This window comes from Carcharodon carcharias, chromosome 13 (assembly GCF_017639515.1).
Source record: "Carcharodon carcharias isolate sCarCar2 chromosome 13, sCarCar2.pri, whole genome shotgun sequence".
NCBI lineage: Eukaryota > Metazoa > Chordata > Chondrichthyes > Lamniformes > Lamnidae > Carcharodon > Carcharodon carcharias.
Window position 1 is genome coordinate 75,552,996 of NC_054479.1, and position 18,531 is coordinate 75,571,526.

At 43.9% G+C, this 18,531-nt stretch overlaps 1 long non-coding RNA gene across 1 annotated transcript in view; it reads right to left on the reverse strand.

Annotated features, from left to right (window-relative positions):
* Positions 1–18,531, reverse strand: part of LOC121286282 — a 34,510-nt gene that overhangs the window by 3,052 nt on the left and 12,927 nt on the right. The window contains exon 2 of the long non-coding RNA XR_005944910.1: positions 11,224–11,358. This is a non-coding gene — a long non-coding RNA (uncharacterized LOC121286282). The remainder of the gene's footprint in view (positions 1–11,223; positions 11,359–18,531) is intronic.

Consider the following 18,531-nt stretch of genomic DNA (forward strand, 5'->3'; position numbering starts at 1 on the left):
GATGAGGGGGTGTCAGTGGATGTGGTTTATTTGGACTTTCAGAAGGCTTTTGACAAAGTCCCACATAAGAGATTGGCGTGTAAAATTAAAGCGCATGGGATTGGGGGTAGTGTATTGAGATGGACAGAAAAATGGTTGGCAGACAGGGAACAAAGAATAGGAATAGATGGGTCTTTTTCCAAAAGGCAGGCAGTGACTAGTGGGGTACCACAGGGATTGGTGTTGGGACCCCAGCTATTCACAATGTATATCAATGATTTAGATGAGGGAACTAAATGTCATATCTCCAAATTTGCAGATGACACAAAGCTGGGTGGCAGGGCGAGCTGTGAGGAGGATGCAGAGATGCTTCAGTGTGATTTGGACAAGCTGAGTGAGTGGGCAAATGCATGGCAAATGCAGTATAATGTGCATAAATGTGAGGTTATCCATTTTGGTAGCAAAAACAGGAAGGCAGAATATTATCTGAATGGCTATAAATTGAGAGAGGCAAATGTGCAACAAGACCTGGGTGTCCTCATACACCAGTCTTTGAAGGTAAGCATGCAGGTGCAGCAGGCGGTAAAGAAGGCAAATGATATGTTGGCCTTCATAGCCAGAGGATTACAGCACAGGAACAGGGATGTCTTGCTGCAATTATACTGGGCCTTGGTCAGACCACACTTGGAATATTGTGTGCTGTTTTGGTCTCCTTATCTGAGGAAGGATGTTCTTGCTATAGAGGGAGTGCAGTGAAGGTTTACCAGACTGATTCCTGGGATGGCAGGACTGACATATGAGGAGAGATTGAATCGGTTAGGATTATATTCATTGGAGTTCAGAAGAATGAGGGGGGATCTCATAGAAACCTATAAAATTCTAACAGGACTAGACAGGGTAGATGCAGGAAGGATGTTCCCAATGGTGGGAGAGTCCAGAACCAGAGGTCACTGTCTGAGGATACAGGGTAGACCATTTAGGACTTAGATGAGGAGAAATTTCTTCACCCAGAGAGTGGTGAGCCTGTGGAATTCACTACCACAGAAAGTAGTTGAGGCCAAATCATTGTATGTTTTCAAGAAGGAGTTAGATATAGCTCATGGGGCAAAAGGGATCAAAGGATATGGGGAGAAAGCGGGAACAGGCTATTGAGTTGGATGATCAGCTATGATCATAATGAATGGAGGAGCAGGCTCGAAGGGATATTAGAGTGGGAGGGATATTAAAAGGTGAGGGGAGCAAGGAAGTTGGATTAGACAGGGTCTGATTATTAAAGGGCGTAGGGGGGTGATGATTTTGGGATTAGACAGGGTCTGATTATTAAAGGGCGTAGAGGATGATGATTTTGGGATTAGATAGGGCCTGATTATTAAAGAGCGTAGGGGGTGATGATTTTGGGATTAGACAGGGTCTGGTTATGAAAAGGAGTGGGGAGTGAGGGGAGTGGGAATAGACTCGATGGGAATGAAAATGTTCGGGGAGTGAGGAGACTGCGATTAGACAGGGACTGACTATTGAAGGCAGTGGGGAGTGAGAAGATTGAGATTAGACAGGGACTGATTATTAAAGAATGTGGGCAGTGAGGAGAGTCCGATTAGACAGGAACTAATTATTAAAGGTTGCGGGGAGAGGGGAGAGTGGGATTAGACTGGATCAGGGGTCACAGTCTGAGGGTATGGGGTAGACCATTTAGGACTGAGATGAGGAGAAATTTCTTCACCCAGAGAATTTGCTCCCACAGAAAGTAGTTGAGGCCAAAACATTGTATGTTTTGAAGAATGAGTTAGATGTAGCTCTTGGGGCAAAAGGGGTGAAAGGTTATAGGGAGAAGGCGGGAGCAGGCTATTGAGTTGGATGATCAGCTGTGATCATAATGAATAGTGGAGCAGGCTCAAAGGGCCGTATGGCCCACTCCTGCTTCTAGTTTCTATGTTTCTGTGAAGCCCAATATCCCATATGCTTTGCTAACCACTTTCTCATTATGTCCTGTCACCTTCAAAGACCGATGTACACGAACCCCAGATTCCACTGCCTCACACACTCTTTAGAATTATGCCATTTAGTTTTTATCACCTCTCCCTATCCCTTCTGCCAAAATACATCTCCTCACTGTATTAAATTCTCTTTATTAAATTCCATCTGCCACTTGTCTGCCCATTCTGCTGGCCTAGTTCTGTTGCAGTCAATTGGTATCATCCTCACTGTCTGCCACACCACTGAGTTTGGTATCAGCAAATGTTGAAATGTTACTCTATATTCCAAAAACCAAGTAATTTATAGATTTTTTTTTCAAAACAGTAGTGGTCCAGGCACTGAATCTACCATCCTCCAGTCTGAAAAACAATCATTGTTAACCTCGACTCGCTGTTTTCTGTCCTTAAGCTAATTTTTTATCCAAGCTGACACTGGTCCTCATATTCCATGAGCCTCAATTGTTCACCAGCATTTTACGTGGTACTTTCTTAAAGACTTTGTTAAAATCTAGGCAGGCAACATCCATTGCATTCCCAAACCTCTCCGTTGCACCAACAAATTTCCTTGAATGAGAGGTGATCTTATCGAAAAACAAGATTCTGAGCGGCTTGACAAGGTAGATGCTGAAAGGATATTTCCCTTCATGAGGGAATCTAGAACTAGGGTACCAAGTTTCAAAATAAGGGGCCTCTCATTTAAGATGGAGTTGAGGAGGAGTTTCTCTGAGAAATTTATTAATCTTTGGAATTCACTATCCCAGTAGCAGTGGAGGCTGTGCCATTGCATATAATGAAGGCTGAGTTAAGAGATTTTCCTTCTGCAAGGGCAGGAGTTGAGGCTGACAATCATTGACCCAGAAAGCCATGCAGTAAGAAATATTTATTTAAAATGTCTGTGGAATCTGTAATTGTTTTTAAGAATGTTTGAAAAGGACTTTGAAGTGTTTACATCAATTGTAAAGTGATCAATTATAGTTTTCTTGGATAAGAAGAAATTCTGCTCTGTGCAACATGGTGACCCTTGACTTGGAAACAGTACCAACAGGAAGGATGTTAAATAGAAAAGCTATGCAGCTAGCACACACTAAGGAGAGCTACAAGCAAAGGAGCCTGAGGATGAAGGCACAGATGCAGACGTAATGATAAAGCAGACAGAAACAGAAGGAACACAGAATTCTTGTGAGAAGAAACAAATCGCCCTAAGGAAGAGGTCAGTTTTTTTTGTTTGGCAGAAAAGAAGACAGGAGCTCTTGAAGGTGATGTGCGGGCTGGCTAAAAAGGTCTAAAGTGTGGAAAGCTGTGTGAATTGGAGATGCTCAAAAGCTGGGTGTTTTCCCAGATGTGGCTGTGAACTGGGGTGTGATTGGTTGGCTGGTTGTAAAGAAACTCTGGAAAGCCGTCATGACCTGAGGGAGAGGGGGTACATAGAAGTGTGGTTTGCAAATGATAATCGTACCCGTGAAACTTGGATGTGGAAACTGTGGTCAGGTAGGACTCTGACCTACCCTGCATGGATAGAGAACAGTATATTGCAGAACTGCGTAGCTACACAGTGCCACATTTGTCAAGGGAGTGATGCAAATGCATATGGTTGTGTAAGACATATCTTTGTTGTAATGATTATTTAAAGTGAAATTTATCTTTAAATTTATCATTTGCCTGTTAATTCATTTAATTTACGTTGGCTCCAATTTGTCCCAAATAAAAGTTACAAAAAGTGAAATCTTGTTGGCAATTGCTTCATTTGGGGGTCGTTTGGTAATTTGGTTATTTTGGTTTACGGTTTTGCCATTGGGATCGTAACAAACCACATTCAGATCGGCCATGATCTTATTTCATGGCTGGTCAGGCTCAAAAGGCTGAATGGCCTACTCCTACTTCTTACATTTTTTTCTTAGATCCAGCAATATCTCTGTTCTAGTTGGACCAAGAGCATCTGAGAAGAAATTCTCCTGAACACATTTCAGAAACTCCTACCCCTCCTTCCCTTTTACTTTAACATTATCCCAATCGATATTTGGGTAATTGAAGTCCCCAGTATCACCACTCTATAGTTCTTGCCCATCTCTGTCATCTCCCTGCAGTTTGTTCCTCTGTCGCTCTCCCACTATTTGGAGTCTGTAGAATAATTGCAGTTGTATGTTCATCCCCTTTTTGCTTCTCAAGGACATGCCTTGCTTCTCAAGGACATACACGCATTGTTGAGGTGCAATCTGACCCTGCTGCCCTAGAATTGGACCCAATGACCCAAGAATCTCTTATATCCACATTTAAGGTTGAGTTAGATCGGTTTTTGATCAACAAGAGAGTCGAGGGTTATGGGGGCCAGACAGGAAAGTGGAATTGATGCCACCATCAGATCAACCATGATCTTACTGAATGGTGGAGCAGGCTCGAGGGGCCTGTTCCTATTCCTGTAGCATGTGTTCTCCTGCACCCATGCCTCAAGCCATGCACTCATCCTCCCCATCTTTGAATTTTTTACTCTCGCTAGCACGTGTCACTGGGAGTAATCCTGAGATTAATACCTTCGAGGTCCGACTTGTTAAACTTTTTCCTTAGCTTCTGAAAATCTGACTGCCGGACCTCAATACCTGCACTCCCTATGTGGTTGGTGCCAATGTGTATCACAACTTTGAGCTCACTCTCTTCCCCCTGCATTATATTCTGCACCCTCTCTCATATATCCTTCAGTCTAGCTCCAGGAAGACAACACACAATGCAGGACCCACAGTGACGATTACTGAAATGCCCATCTGTCCTCCTATCAAATCTCCTGTAATGACTGCACTTGTACTGTTTGATATTCCCCCTGGAGTGTCCCTTGCCCATTGGTGTCATGGTCTGGGCTGCACTCCATCAAGGTATTGTCACTTCCAACGCTGAGTTTCTGTATGACACAGACACACCACAATGATTCCTGCACTTCCTGCCTTTTTCTACTCTTCCATCTACCATCCTGAACTCTGACTGTCTGGGGTGCAAACACCTCCTGGAACGCACCAGCCAGCAAACTCACCACAGTGACTCCGGCTGCCTTTTTTATGCCTTTCTCCTCCTCTGGGCAACAAGCTCATTTGATGTTTTCCTTTTCAATTATCCCTGTTTCTGTTCAGTTGACATTTAGATTTTAAAAGACCCATCTATTCCTATTCTTTGTTCCCTGTCTGCCAACCATTTTTCTGTCCATCTCAATACACTACCCCCAATCCCATGCGCTTTAATTTTACACGCCAATCTCTTATGTGGGACTTTGTCAAAAGCCTTCTGAAAGTCCAAATAAACCACATCCACTGACACCCCCTCATCAACTCTGCTGGTTACATCCTCGAAAAATTCCAGTAGGTTTGTCAAACATGATTTCCCTTTCATAAATCCATGCTGCCTCTGTCCGATTCTGCCACTGTTTTCCAAGTGCTCAGCTATTAACTCTTTTATAATGGACTCTAGAATTTTCCCCAGTATCAACGTCAGACTGACTGGTCTATAATTCCCTGTTTTCTCTCTACCTCCCTTTTTAAATAGTGGGGTTACATTAGCTACCCTCCAATCTGTAGGAACTGTTCCAGAGTCAATCGAATCTCAGAAGATGACCAATGCATCCAATATTTCCTGTTTTAATTTTGCGCCAGCCAGGAATAAACAATTGTTGCCATTCACCCATGCGCTCTTTGAATGTTTGCTATTGCCTTTATCCCTTTAAGTAATGTTTCCCAATCCATCATGGCCAACCCGCACCTCATACCATCGTAGTTTCCTTTATTAAGATTCAGGACCCTAGTCTCAGAATCAACTACGTCACTCCCCATTTGATAAAGAATTCTATCATATTATGGTCGCTCCTCCCCAGGGCCTTGCACAACTAGATTACCAATTATTCCTTTCTCATTACACAATACCCAGTCTGGGATGGCCTGTTCTCTAGTTGGTTCCTCAACGTATTGGGCCAGATAACCATCCCATATACACTCCAGGAATTCCTCCTCTACGGTATTGTTACTAATTTGATTTGCCCAATCTATATGCAGATTAAAATCACCCATAATTACAGATGTTCCTTTATTACATGTGTCTCTAATTTCCTGTTTAATGCCATTCCCAACATGACCACTGCAGTTTGGGGGTCTATATACAACCCCCACGAATGCTTTTTGCCCCTTAGTGTTTCTCAGCTCCACCCATACAAGATTCTACATCGTCGGAGCCAGTATTGCGTTAATTTCCTCTTTAACCAGCAATGCAACTCCACCACCTTTTCCTTTTTGTCTGTCCTTCCTAAATACTGAATACCCCTGGATTTTCAGTTCCCATCCCTGGTCACCCTGCAGCTATGTCTCCGTAATCCCAAGTATATCATACCTATTTACATATATTTGTGCGGTTAATTCATCCACTTTATTGCGAATGCTCCTTGCATTAAGACACAAAGCCTTAAGGCATGTATTTTTAACATTACTTGTCTCATTCCCACTATTTTTCACTATGGCCCTGTTTGATTCTTCCCCTTGATTTCTCTGCTTATCTTTTCTTATTCCCCTTTCTGTCTTATCTTCTTGTCCTTGATTCCCTCTCCTCTGACTCCTTGCATAGGTTCCCATTCCCCCTGCCATTTTAGTTTAAAGCCTCCCCAACCACTCTAGCAAATATTCCCCCTCAGACATCAGTCCCAGTCCTGCCCAGGTGTAACCCGTCCAGTTTGTATTGGTCCCACCTCCCCCAGAACCGGTCCCAATGTCTCAGGCATCTGAAACCCTCCCCCTCACACCATCTCTTAAGCCACGTATTCATCCGATATATCCTGCTATTTCTGCTCTGACTAGTGTGTGGCACTGGTAGTAATCCTAAGATCACTACTTTTGAGGTCCTACTTTTCTAACTTACTTCTGAACTCCCTATATTCTGCTTTTAGGACCTCATCCCTTTTTTTACCCATGTTGTTTGTACCAATGTGTACCACGACACTGGCTGTTCACCCTCCCCCTTCAGCCGCTGTCCTGTAGCCGCTCTGAGACATCCATGGCCCTAGCACCAGGGAGGCAACATACCACCCTGAAGTCTCATTTGCGGCCACAGAAATGCCTATCTTTTCCCCTTACAATTCACAAATGAATCCCCTCTAACTATTGCATTCTCACACTTTTTACTTCTCCCCTGTGCAGCAGAGCCAACCGTGGTGCAATGAATTTGGCTGTTGCTGCTTTCCCCTGAGAGGCCATTCCCCTCAACAGTATCCAAAGTGGTATATCTATTTTGAAGGGCAATAGCCACAGGAGATTCTTGCACTGCCTGTCTAGCCCTCATGCTCTGCCTTCCTTCCTGTGGACTTTTAGCCTGCAGTGTGACCAACTCTATATATATACTATCCATGACTCTCTCTGCCTCATGGATGCTCCACAGTGTCCCCAGCCGCCGCTCCAGCTCCGAAACCTGGGCTTCCAGGAGCTGCAGCTGGAGACACTCCCTGCACACATGCCTGGGCACTGGAAATGTTCCCGGCTTCCCACATAGAGCAGGAGGAGCAACCCACAGCTTTGAGCTCTCCTACCACTTTAAATTAAATTAAACCTTTTGGAAGATACTGAATATCAAATAATATCAATTGCTCTATGGGCCCTTCTTCCTACTCCTTGTTGTTACAGAATATAGCCCTTACAAATAATGAACCACAAAATAAGACCTTAAAAACTATAAGTGAAAAAAGTAGTAAATACTTACCCGACTGTACTCATGGTATTCAAAGGATCACCTCATTCTCTCCTCACTGAACTCCCTCAGTCACCTCTGCTCTCCCAGCTCCTTTTCGACTCCCGACTCCTCTCGCGCATCTTATCAACAACCGGCTCCTCTTGCGCTACACGTGGTACAGGAACATGGTACAGGGACATGGTACTGGAACGCAGTACTGGAACGCAGTATGTGAATGCAGTACTGGCATGTGGCACTGGCATGCGGTGCTGGTATGTGGTACTGGTATGTGGTATGGGTGTACACATGCTGCCTGAGTGGAGGAGACTGTGAGTCAGAGATTGGGAAGTTGGTCACTATCAATAAAAAACTGGCAGGGTGATCTGCACCCCAGTGCCTTCTTTCTTGCAGCACAATCCTGGGCTATGTGAGCCTGTTCCTTGCTCCCAAATTTTCCATGCTTCCCTCCCCATCTATTATTTGAAACTCTCCAACCAATGTCTTGCATGCTTCTTGTATTGTCCTCATTTCTCTTAATTCTCTCCTTATACTTCCTTTTATCTTACACGATTATCCCAATTCCATTTAGTCAGCTCCTGATTTCCGTCACATCCCTCTACAGATCACTCATCACTAACTTTCTTTCATACATATAGTTATTTTCTTCCCTTGTCTCTTCTGCGTTGGGTCTGCTCATTCTAATATCTTCCAGATCAAAGAGTCGTTGACTGGAAATATTCATCTCAGCTTTTTCCTGCTGACTTGCTGAGTGTTTACAGCTTTTTCTGCTTTAACACATCTCCTTTCTGTTGAGAACAGAAAACTTATGCCCTGATTCAGATGGAACAGGCTCCTGAACAGGGTCTTCCCAAATCCTCCCAGGCCCCACGCCATTGGGCAGTTCCCCAGTCACTCCAATATCTATTCACACCATCTACTTAGAGATACACAAGCAAACATGGCCAACAGCAAGAGAGAATCATTCACAACAGTCACGTCAATAGGTCATGTCCAGGGAAATGCTCAGGAAATTACATTTCTTTGTTCTGAGAAAGACCAGATTAGCTCACTGAAATTTTCAATGGTTTTAGCTTTGACAACATTGATTCAGTCAAATTCTTCACTGTCGTAAAAGGTTAGAATAATGGTTTGGTAATTAAATGATAAACTTGATAGTAAGCATGGCAGTCAGGACATTTTGTCACCCAAAAAGTAAATAAGTGGCTGTTACCAGGGAAGAATTTTAAAAGAACAGCGTAATTGAGGTCAAGAGACAATTAGACATATGTTTGGAGAGAGATGGAATTGACAGACACAGTGAATAGGTGGGGAGACGGGTATAAGGGATAAGAGACGAAGGTGGTGAGTTGGTATTTGGTGGGGAAGGAGCACCTTGGGAGTGGGTGATACAGGAAGAAGCTGGGCCAAATCTACGAAAAATTGATGGGGTCAATATTTGTCAAAAAATTCTTGTTTTAAATTGAGAAAAGCAGTGAGGTGGTTTGGTTAAAAGTGGAGAAATATAAACAAAACAAACCGAATGAGTGGACATGACAGAGAAAAGATGGGGGTGAACAGGTGTGGCTGAGAATGGGGGAAGTTGTACAGTTGAGAAGTGGGGAGAACATACACTCATTTAGTCATCTCCGGCTCCTCATATCCTCACTCTACAGATTACAACCTGGGAGTGGGACTCATGACACATTTGGAAGGACCAAATAATACCGGAGATGCCAGGTGGGTGGGGCGTGGGGCCCCGGGTGCCTGGTGAGTGGGTTGCAGGGCCCCGGGTGCCTGGTGAGTGGGTTGCTGGACCCTGGACACCAGGTGGGTGGGGTGTGGAGCCCTGGGCGCCAGGTGGGTGGGGTGTGGGGCCCTGGGTGCCAGGTGGGTGGGGCACAGGACCCTGGGTGTTAAATATGGTGTTGAATGGAGAGCAGGAAAATATATTCCACTAAAAGGAGAGAAAGTGAACAGTAGTGAGATTTTACAGATTGATGAATACATGAAATGTGGGAGGGGAAAGAGGCAGACATTCAGTACATCGACAGTAAAAGCACAGGAGTGTATGATAAGGGAGAACACTGACAGAGCAGGAGAGAAGCCACAGAGGAACCATAAAATTAAATTATGAAGAAAAAATCTAACATTTCACAGGCACATCAATAAAAAAAAGGAAGGCTGTGATGAGAATAGGATCATTAAGGGATCAATGGGATAATACCACAGGTCATGAGAGAAGATGGCAGAAATTCAGCATTTACCAGGGAGACAGACATGATATTGAGCAATGAGATGATCAATAAGCGCATTTAATATTAAATAGGGGAATGTACTGAAGAAACTAAACAAAGAGGATGAAGCCCATTGTCTGGATGGATTGGATCCATGATTATTTTAAAATAATCTAGAGAATTGACAGCAGAGGCAACACTGCTACTCATTGAACAATTCATTTAGAAAAAGGACTAAGTGCCAGAGGACTGGCAGATAGCTAACGTCATTCCTATATTTAAGAAGGGGGATAGGACATAACCAGGAAACTGCAGACCAGTCAGTTTAACATAAGGTGGTCGGAAAAATAATGGAATCCTTACTAAAGGAGAGAATAGAAGAACATCTGGAAATAAGAAAAAGGAACGAATACTCAGCGTGCATTTCACTAGGGAAAATCTTGCTCAAGTGACCTTATTGAATTTTTTTGAGGCGGTAACAGAGAGTGGTAATGCATTCATTGCAACTTAGCTCGATTTTCAAAATGCCTCCGGTAAGGTGGCCCATAATGAATAAGGTCAGAGAATGTGGAAATAGGATGAAATGCTCGCTGGCTTCAAGACAGGGAGCAAAGAGTGGGAGGACAGGGTAGTTATTCTGAGTGACAGAAGGTGGTAAGTGGCGTTCCACAGGATCAGCGCTGGCATCATTGCTGTTCACAATTTACTTTTGGACTTTGGAATCAAAAACACAATTTCTAAGTTTGCTGATGACACCTGATTGGGCCAGGTCATCGATACTGAGGAGGACGGCAAAAAATTGTAGGAGAACCTTAAGAAACTCGGTGAATGGGCAAATAATTGGCAAATAAATTTCAACGCGTAAATGTGAGGCAACACATGTTGGTTGGAAGAATAGGCAGGTCACTTGTTTTTTGTGAGGAGCATGTGCAGGTGGGGCAGAGAAACAAAGTTCCTTTGCTGTCGCTGGGTCGAAGTCCTGGAACTCCCTTCCTAACAGCATTGTGGGTGTACCTACACCACATGGACTGCAGTGGTTCAAGAAGGCAGCTCACCACCACCATCTGAAGGGCAATTAGGAATAGGCAATAAATGCTGGCCTAGCCAGCGACACCCACATTCCATGGATGAATAAAATAAAGGTACAGCATGTGGTTAGGTACTGAGTAAAGCTCCCTCTACACTGTCCCAGCAATACACGAGTGTGTACAGCAGCCAAGGTAGACCCACACTTTCCCTAGGATTACACCAAAAATATTCTTGCCAATGCCACCCAAATATGAATCCACCACTGCAGTCCTGCCTTATCACCACACTTAACAGAAATAACACATGCTTAACGATGAACTCACTTCACCGGCACTGCCAAACCAAAATAAAGAGCCACTTCCTATTTCAGTTCTTCTTCCAGACACACACAGGCATCCAGATTGAGATCATCGGTGGATTCATCTAACAACAGCATGAAGGGCTGGAGAAATAGTGCTCTGTAGAAAAGAACCAAGAACAGACAGACAATTGAGATCAGTTGTAATAAACTGGCCCAAAGTGGAAATTGGGAAGTTGTTTACTCTGGTCACTGCTGTACTAGGCCTGGCCGCCAGGAGGTGCTGAAGGAGGAGTATTGAGGCACAAACCCAGGCTGACCAGACCCACACAAACCAGCACTGGCCACAAGCTCAATGACAACTCCATCTAAACTGCCCCCTTCAAACATTCCCAGGACAGGTACAGCACGGGGTTAGATACCGAGTAAAGCTTCCACTACACTGTCCCCATCAAACACTCCCAGGGCAGCTACAGCACAGGGTTAGATACTGAATAAAGCTCCCACTACTTTTGTGAGGAATACAGCTAGAAATGTGAAGTTATAACACAATCCAGCTATAAATAAGGGATTAGATTAAAAACAGTGATTCTCCTATGGAGCAGAGTTCAAGTTAAAAGCAGAGTTCATCTGCTGGAGAAAAGGAAAAAGTTCGAACAACAATATCCTGTGATGAATCCCTTCTCCATTTTTAAAATGTAGGGAGATCCCTTCTCCATCTCCAAAACGAGGGAGATCCCTTCTCCGCCTCCAAAGCGGAGGGAGATCCCTCCCCCATCTTTAAAATGGAGGGAGGTCCCTTCTCCATTTTCAAAACGGATAGAGATCCCTTCTCCATCTCTAAAATGGAGCGAGTTCCCTCCTCCATCTTTAAAATGGAGGGAGATTCACTGAAGATCCTCTTTGATGATACCAATCACTGGGATGTAGCTTTTAGGGTTACTTTCTGTAACGACGCTTCTGATCACTATTATTTACACCTGCACACATTTGCTTTGGGTACAGTTTTTGAATAGAAGAAAACCCTGTTCATCACAAATCCACTCAACCTTTTCCCTCTGCTCTTTCCAAATAGAATTTGCTACACAGCAGCAAGAAACCAACAGGAAATATGGATTTCAGGATAGAGTGGTTTCTTCTGGGTGGATTCTCTGTCACTGGAGAGGTCCTTGCAGCTCCTACAGAAAGTAACAACCCATGAATATAAGACATAGAATTGGAATAAAATGGAAACAAGAGAGATGAAAGCTTTCTGTTTGTCATGTAAAGCAAAATGGTCACACAGTGTCCTTATAGAGAGGCTTAGTGGGCCCAAATATGACCCAAGTCACACACTAACTCTGAATGTTCTCACAGCAACTTGGGGATGGTAATTTTGACAACAATTTTCACGATTTTAGGGTATCGCTAAGCACTTTACAGGCAATAGACCACTTTTGAAATGTAGTCAGTGTTGTTTAGGGAATGGGCAAGCTAATTTCACAGAAAGAGAGAGATGCAGACATATACACAGAGCCAGAGAGACACAGAAACAGGATGAGATTGTGCTGTACATGTTTCAGGGCTGATACTGGGACACAGACGAGATGTACAGTAACAGATGGGATTGAATCATTTTACTTGCAGTGTACTGGACTTGGACAGAAGCTGACACAGACACACACAACAACAACTTGCATTTATATAGCACCTCGAACGCAAGTGTCCAAAATTCTTCACAGGAGGTGTATCATGATAAATTTAATCCCGAGCCACAGGAGAGTTTAGGGGCACATACTCATAGTTGTAGATTCTCCCACCTGAGGAAATTTCCTCTCCACACCCACCCTGTCAAGATACCTCAGGATCTTATATGTTTCAATCAAGGAAGAAGGAGGTCTCTGTGAAGTCGCGTGGTGTTATGGGACCTTCAACTGGGAGGTCTCTTCCTCCTCCCTCTGTGTACAGCTTCCTCCCTTTGCTGCCTGTGCTCCATCTCCAAGTCAGACTGCGGCCCAAGAGGAACTGGAACAAGACCCTCCATCATTGAAGCAGGTTTTCACTGGGACTGGCTCTGGGGGAGATGGCATCTGTACAAGCCGGACGGGTTTCACCTGAAAGGAACTGGGACTGAGTTCCTTGCGAGTCATTTTGCTCATGTTGTTGGGGAGGGTTTGAACTAACTCATCAGGGATGTGGGAACCAGGAGAGAATATTAGAATACCAGGGTGCAAGGAATGCTGGGAGAGGCAGATAGCACTAAAATAGTGAACAATAAATTAATAGATGGAGTCAGAGTAAGGGAGCAAGTAATGAAGTCTAAATCAGGGTTACACTGCATGTATGTGAATGCACAGAGTATAGTTAATAAAATTGGGGAGCTATGTGCACAGATTGCCTTGTGGGATTTGATGTTGGCTTAAGGAAGGGCAGATCTGGGTGTTAAATATTCCTGGTTACAAGGTGTTCAGAAAAGATAGGAAAGGGAAAACAGAAGAAGGGGTGGCGTTTTTGGTTAAGGAGAGTATTGCAGTACTGGAGAAAGAGGATGTGTCAGAGGATTCAAAGACAGAATTGATTTTGCTAGAGCTAAAGAATAACAAGGGTGGAATTACATTGCTCGATGTAATATGTAGATCACCAGCTAATGGGAAAGATATAGAGAAACAAATCTGCAAGGAAATTACAGAGGTGTAAACATCATGGAGCAGTTATAATGGGGAACTTTAATTACCCATATATATACTGGGATAGTGGTAGTGAAAGGGGGACAGTGAGGGACAGGTGTTCCTAGATTGTGTTCAGGAGAATTTCCTACAGCAGTATGTGTCCAGTCCAACAAGGAAGGAGGCACTCTAGACCTGGTTCTTGGGAATGAGGTGGGCCAAGTAGATCAAGTGACAGTGGGGGAACATTTAGAGGACGTTGTATCGTAAGGTTTAGGATGATGGTGGAAAATGACATTGGTCAATCCAGAGTGAGAATAATCAACTGGCAGAGAGCAAACTTCAATGGGGCAAGAAAGGAGCTGGGCCGGATAGACTGGAACCAAAGGTTGGCGGGAAAAGCAGGAGCTGAACAATGGGCTACCTTCAAAGAGGAGATGGTTTGGGCACAGTCAAGGTACGTTCCCTCAAAAGGAAAGGGCAGGACAAACAAATCCAAAGCTCACTGGGTCACAAATGAGATATAAATTAAGTTAAAGAAGAAAGAGTGTGCTTACTGCAGGTATCAGATAGCAAATACAATTGAGAACCAAGTTGAATACAGAAGGTTCAGAAGGGATGTGAAAAAGTTAATTCAAGAAGCAAAGAGGGATTATGAAAAAAGACTGGCAACTAACATTAAATAAATCCCAGAGTATTCTATAGGCTGATCAATAGCAACAAGTTGGTAAAAGGGGAGTAGGGCCGATTAGGGACCATAAAGGGGATTTGTACATAGAGGCAAGATGCATGGCTGAGGCTTTAAATGAATAATTTGCATCTGTCTTTCCCTATGAGGCAGATGCTGCCCAGGCCATGGTGACAGAAGAGGAAACTCAGTCACTAGAAGGGTTTGAAATTGATAAGGAGGGGGTATTGGATAAGTTGTCAGTACTTAAAGTTGATAAGGCACCGGGACCAGGTGAGATGCATCGAAGAATATTGAAGGAAGTGAGAGTGGAAATTGCAGAGACGCTGGCAATAATATTTCAATGTTCCCTGGATTCGGGGGAGGTGCCAGGGGACTGGAGACTGGAGAACTGCAAACATTACGCCCTTGTTCAAAAAAGGTTGTAAAAATCTGCCCTGCAATTACAGACCAGTCAGTTTAACTTCGGTGATGGGGAAACTTCTAGAAGCAATTATTCAGGATAGAATTAATAGTCACATGGAAAAATGTGGATTGATTTGGAAGAGTCAGCATGGATTTGTTAGAGGAAATTATGTCTAATTAACTTGCTGGAGTTTTTTGAAGAGGTAACAGGATGGTTGATGAGGGCAAGACCGTTGATGTGGTATATGGACTTCCAGAAGGCATTAGATACAGTACCATACAACAGACATGTGAAGAAAGTTATATGTCATGGAATGAAATGGATAGTAGGAGCTTGGACGGAAAATTGGCTGAGGGATAGGAAACAGTGAGTAATGGTTAATGGATATTTTTCGGGCTGGAAGAAGGCTTGTAGTGGAGTTCTGCAGGAATCGGTATTGAGACCCTTGCTTTTCCTGATATATATAAATGATCTAGATCTTGGTAAGTAGGGGACAATATCAAAGTTTGTGGATGACACAAAACTTGGGAGAATTGTAAACTGTGAGGAGGACAGTGTAGAACTTCAAAAGGACAGTGACACATTGGTGGAATGGGCATATAGGTGGCAGATGAAGTTCAATGTGGAGAAGTGTGAGGTGATATATTTTTTCTCCATGATCTTTGCACCAAAGTGTTAGATAAAGGATACTACTGTAAAGAGTGTGCAGGAGAACAGAGACCTGGGTGTATATGTACATAAGTAATTAAAGGTGACAGAAGATGTTTTAGACACTTGCAGTGGTTTGTATAAGCTTGAGGATTCAAAACTTGGAACCTAGATAGCTAATACTTGGATCCATTGGGATTGTGTACAGTGGGAGTGAATGGCAAGTTGTTTGGGTCCATTGAGATTTATTGAGAGTGAACAGGAAGGTATGTGTGTGGATAGGGAGAAGTTGGAATGATTTGGAAAGGGTTTGTATTCATTGGGATTGTGTACAGTAGGAGTGAATGGGAAGTTGTTTGGGTCCATTGAGATTTGTTGGGACTGAACAGGAAGGAAGGTTTGTATGTAGATAGGGAGATTTCGGAGTGATTTGGAAGGGGTTTCTTTTTGATTGTGTACAGTGGAAGTGAATGGGAACAGATTTGTGTCCATTGGGATTGTGTACAGTGGGTATGAATGGGAAGGGGTTTGGGTCTATTGGGATTGTGTACCTTGGGGGTGAAAGAGAAGGGCTTTGGATCCTTTGTGATTTTGTATAGTTGGAGTGAACAGAAAGGGTTTGGGTCCTTTGGAATTTTTTGTGAGTGAATGGGAAAGTAGTATCTGGGGCCATTGGGATTGTGTAGAGTGGGAGTCAAAGGGATGGGATTTGAGTCCATTGGGATTGTGTACAGTGGGAGTGAATGGGAAGGAGTTTGCTTCCATTGGGATTGCGTACAATTGGAGTGAATGGGAAGGTATTTCGATCCATTAGGATTATGTACAAGTGGGGGTGAATTGGAAGAGGTTCAGGTCCATTTGGAATATTTAGAGTTGGAGCAAATGGGAAGTGGTTTCTGACCATTGAGGTTGTGTACAGTGGGAATAAATGGGAAGGGAGTTGGGTCCATTGGAATTGAGTACAGTGGGAGTGAATGGGAAGCAGTTTGTGCCTATTCAGATTGTGTACAGTGGGAGTGAATAGAAAGGCATGTGTGGATATGGAGATATTGGAGTGATTTGGAAGAGGATTGTGTTCTTTGGGATTGTGTACAGTGCGGGTGAATGGGAAGGGGTTTAGGTAAATTAGGATTGTTTACAGTTGGAATGAATGGGAAGGGGTTTGGTGCCATTCAGATTGTGTGTAGTGGGAATGAAAGATAAGGGGTTTGGGTCCATTGGGATCGTGTACAATGGGAGTGGAAGGGAAGGAATTGGAGCCTATTGGAATTGTGTAGTGTGGGAATGAATGGGAAGGGTTTTGGGTCCATTGGGATTTGTTGGGAGTGAATGGGAAGGTATGTGTATGGATTCGGAGATGTGGGAGTGATTTGGAAGGTGTTTGTCCTCGTTGGGACTGTGTAGAATGGGAGTGAATGGGAAGGAGTAATGGGTCCATTGAGATTGTGTACAGTGGGAGTGAATGGGAAAGGTTTTGTGTCTTTTGGGATTGTGTTCAGTGGGAGTTAATGGGAAGGGGGTATGAATCCATTGGAATTTTTTGTGAATGATTGGGAAAGGATTTGTGGCCAATGGGATTGTGCAGAGTGGGACTGAAAGAAAAGGGATTAGGGTCCATTGGGATTCTGTACTGTGGGAGTGAATAGGAAGGGATTTGAGTCTCTTGGGAATGTATACAATGGGAGTGAAAGGGTAGGATTTGAGTCCATTGAGATTGTGTACAGTGGGAGTGAGCGGGAAAGTATTTGGATCCATTAGGACTATGTGCAGGCAGGAGTGAATGGGAAGGGCTTTGGGTTCATTGGGATTGCATACAGTTGGAGTTAATAGGAAGTGGCTTCTGTCCATTGAGATTGTGTGCAGTGGGAGTAAGCGAGAAGGGATTTGGGTGCATTTGCATTGTGTACAGTGGGAGTGAATGGGAAATTGTTTGGGTGCATTGAGATTCTGTACAGTGGGAGGGAATGGGAAGGTATTTGTGTCCATCTTGATTTGTTGGGGGTGAACGGGAAGGTATGTGTGTGGATAGGGAGATTGTAGAGTGATTTGGAAGGGGTACATGTTCTTTGAGATTGTGTATAGTGGGGCTGAATGGGAAGGGTTTTGATCAACTGGGATTGTGTGTGGGGGGGAGAATGGGAAGGGGTATGGGTCCATTGGGAATATGTACAGTAGGAGTGAATGGGAAGTGGTTTGGTTTCCCTGCCATTGGGTACAATGGGAGTGAATGGGAAGCAGTTTGGTTTCCCTGTGATTGTGTACAGTGGGAGTGAAAGGGAAAGGCTTTGGTCCATTGTGATTGTGCAGAGTGGGAGTGAATGGGAAGGGTTTTGGGTCCACTGAATTTGTATACAATAGGTCAATGTGAAGGGGTTTGTTTCCATTGGGATTGTGTATAGTGGGGGTGAATGGGAAGGGGGATGTGTCCATTGGGATTGTTTACAATAAGATTGAATGGGAATGGATTTAGGTCCTCTGGGATTGTATTCAGTTGGAGTGAACGGGAAGGGGTTTGAGTCCATAGAAATTTTTTGTCAGTGATTGGAAAAGTATTTGGGGCCATTGGGGCTGTACAGTGTGGGACTGCCAGGGAAGGGATTTGTGTCCATAGGGATTGTGTACAGTGGGAGTGAATGGGAAGGGGTTTGGGGCAGTTGGAATTGTGCACAGTAGGCATGAATGGGAAAGGGTTTGGTTTCATTGGGATTGTGTACGGTCAGAGCAAACAGGAAGGTATTTGGATTCACTAGAATTATGTACAGGTGGAAATGACTGGGAAGGGGTTTGGGTCCATTGGGATTGTTTACAGATGAAGTGAATGGGAAGTGGTTTCTGTTTGTTGGAATTGTGTACAGTGAGAGTGAATGGAAAATGATTTGGGGTTACTGGGATTGTGTACAGTGGGAGTGAAAGGGAAGAGCCTTGGGTCCTTTGGGATTGTGTACA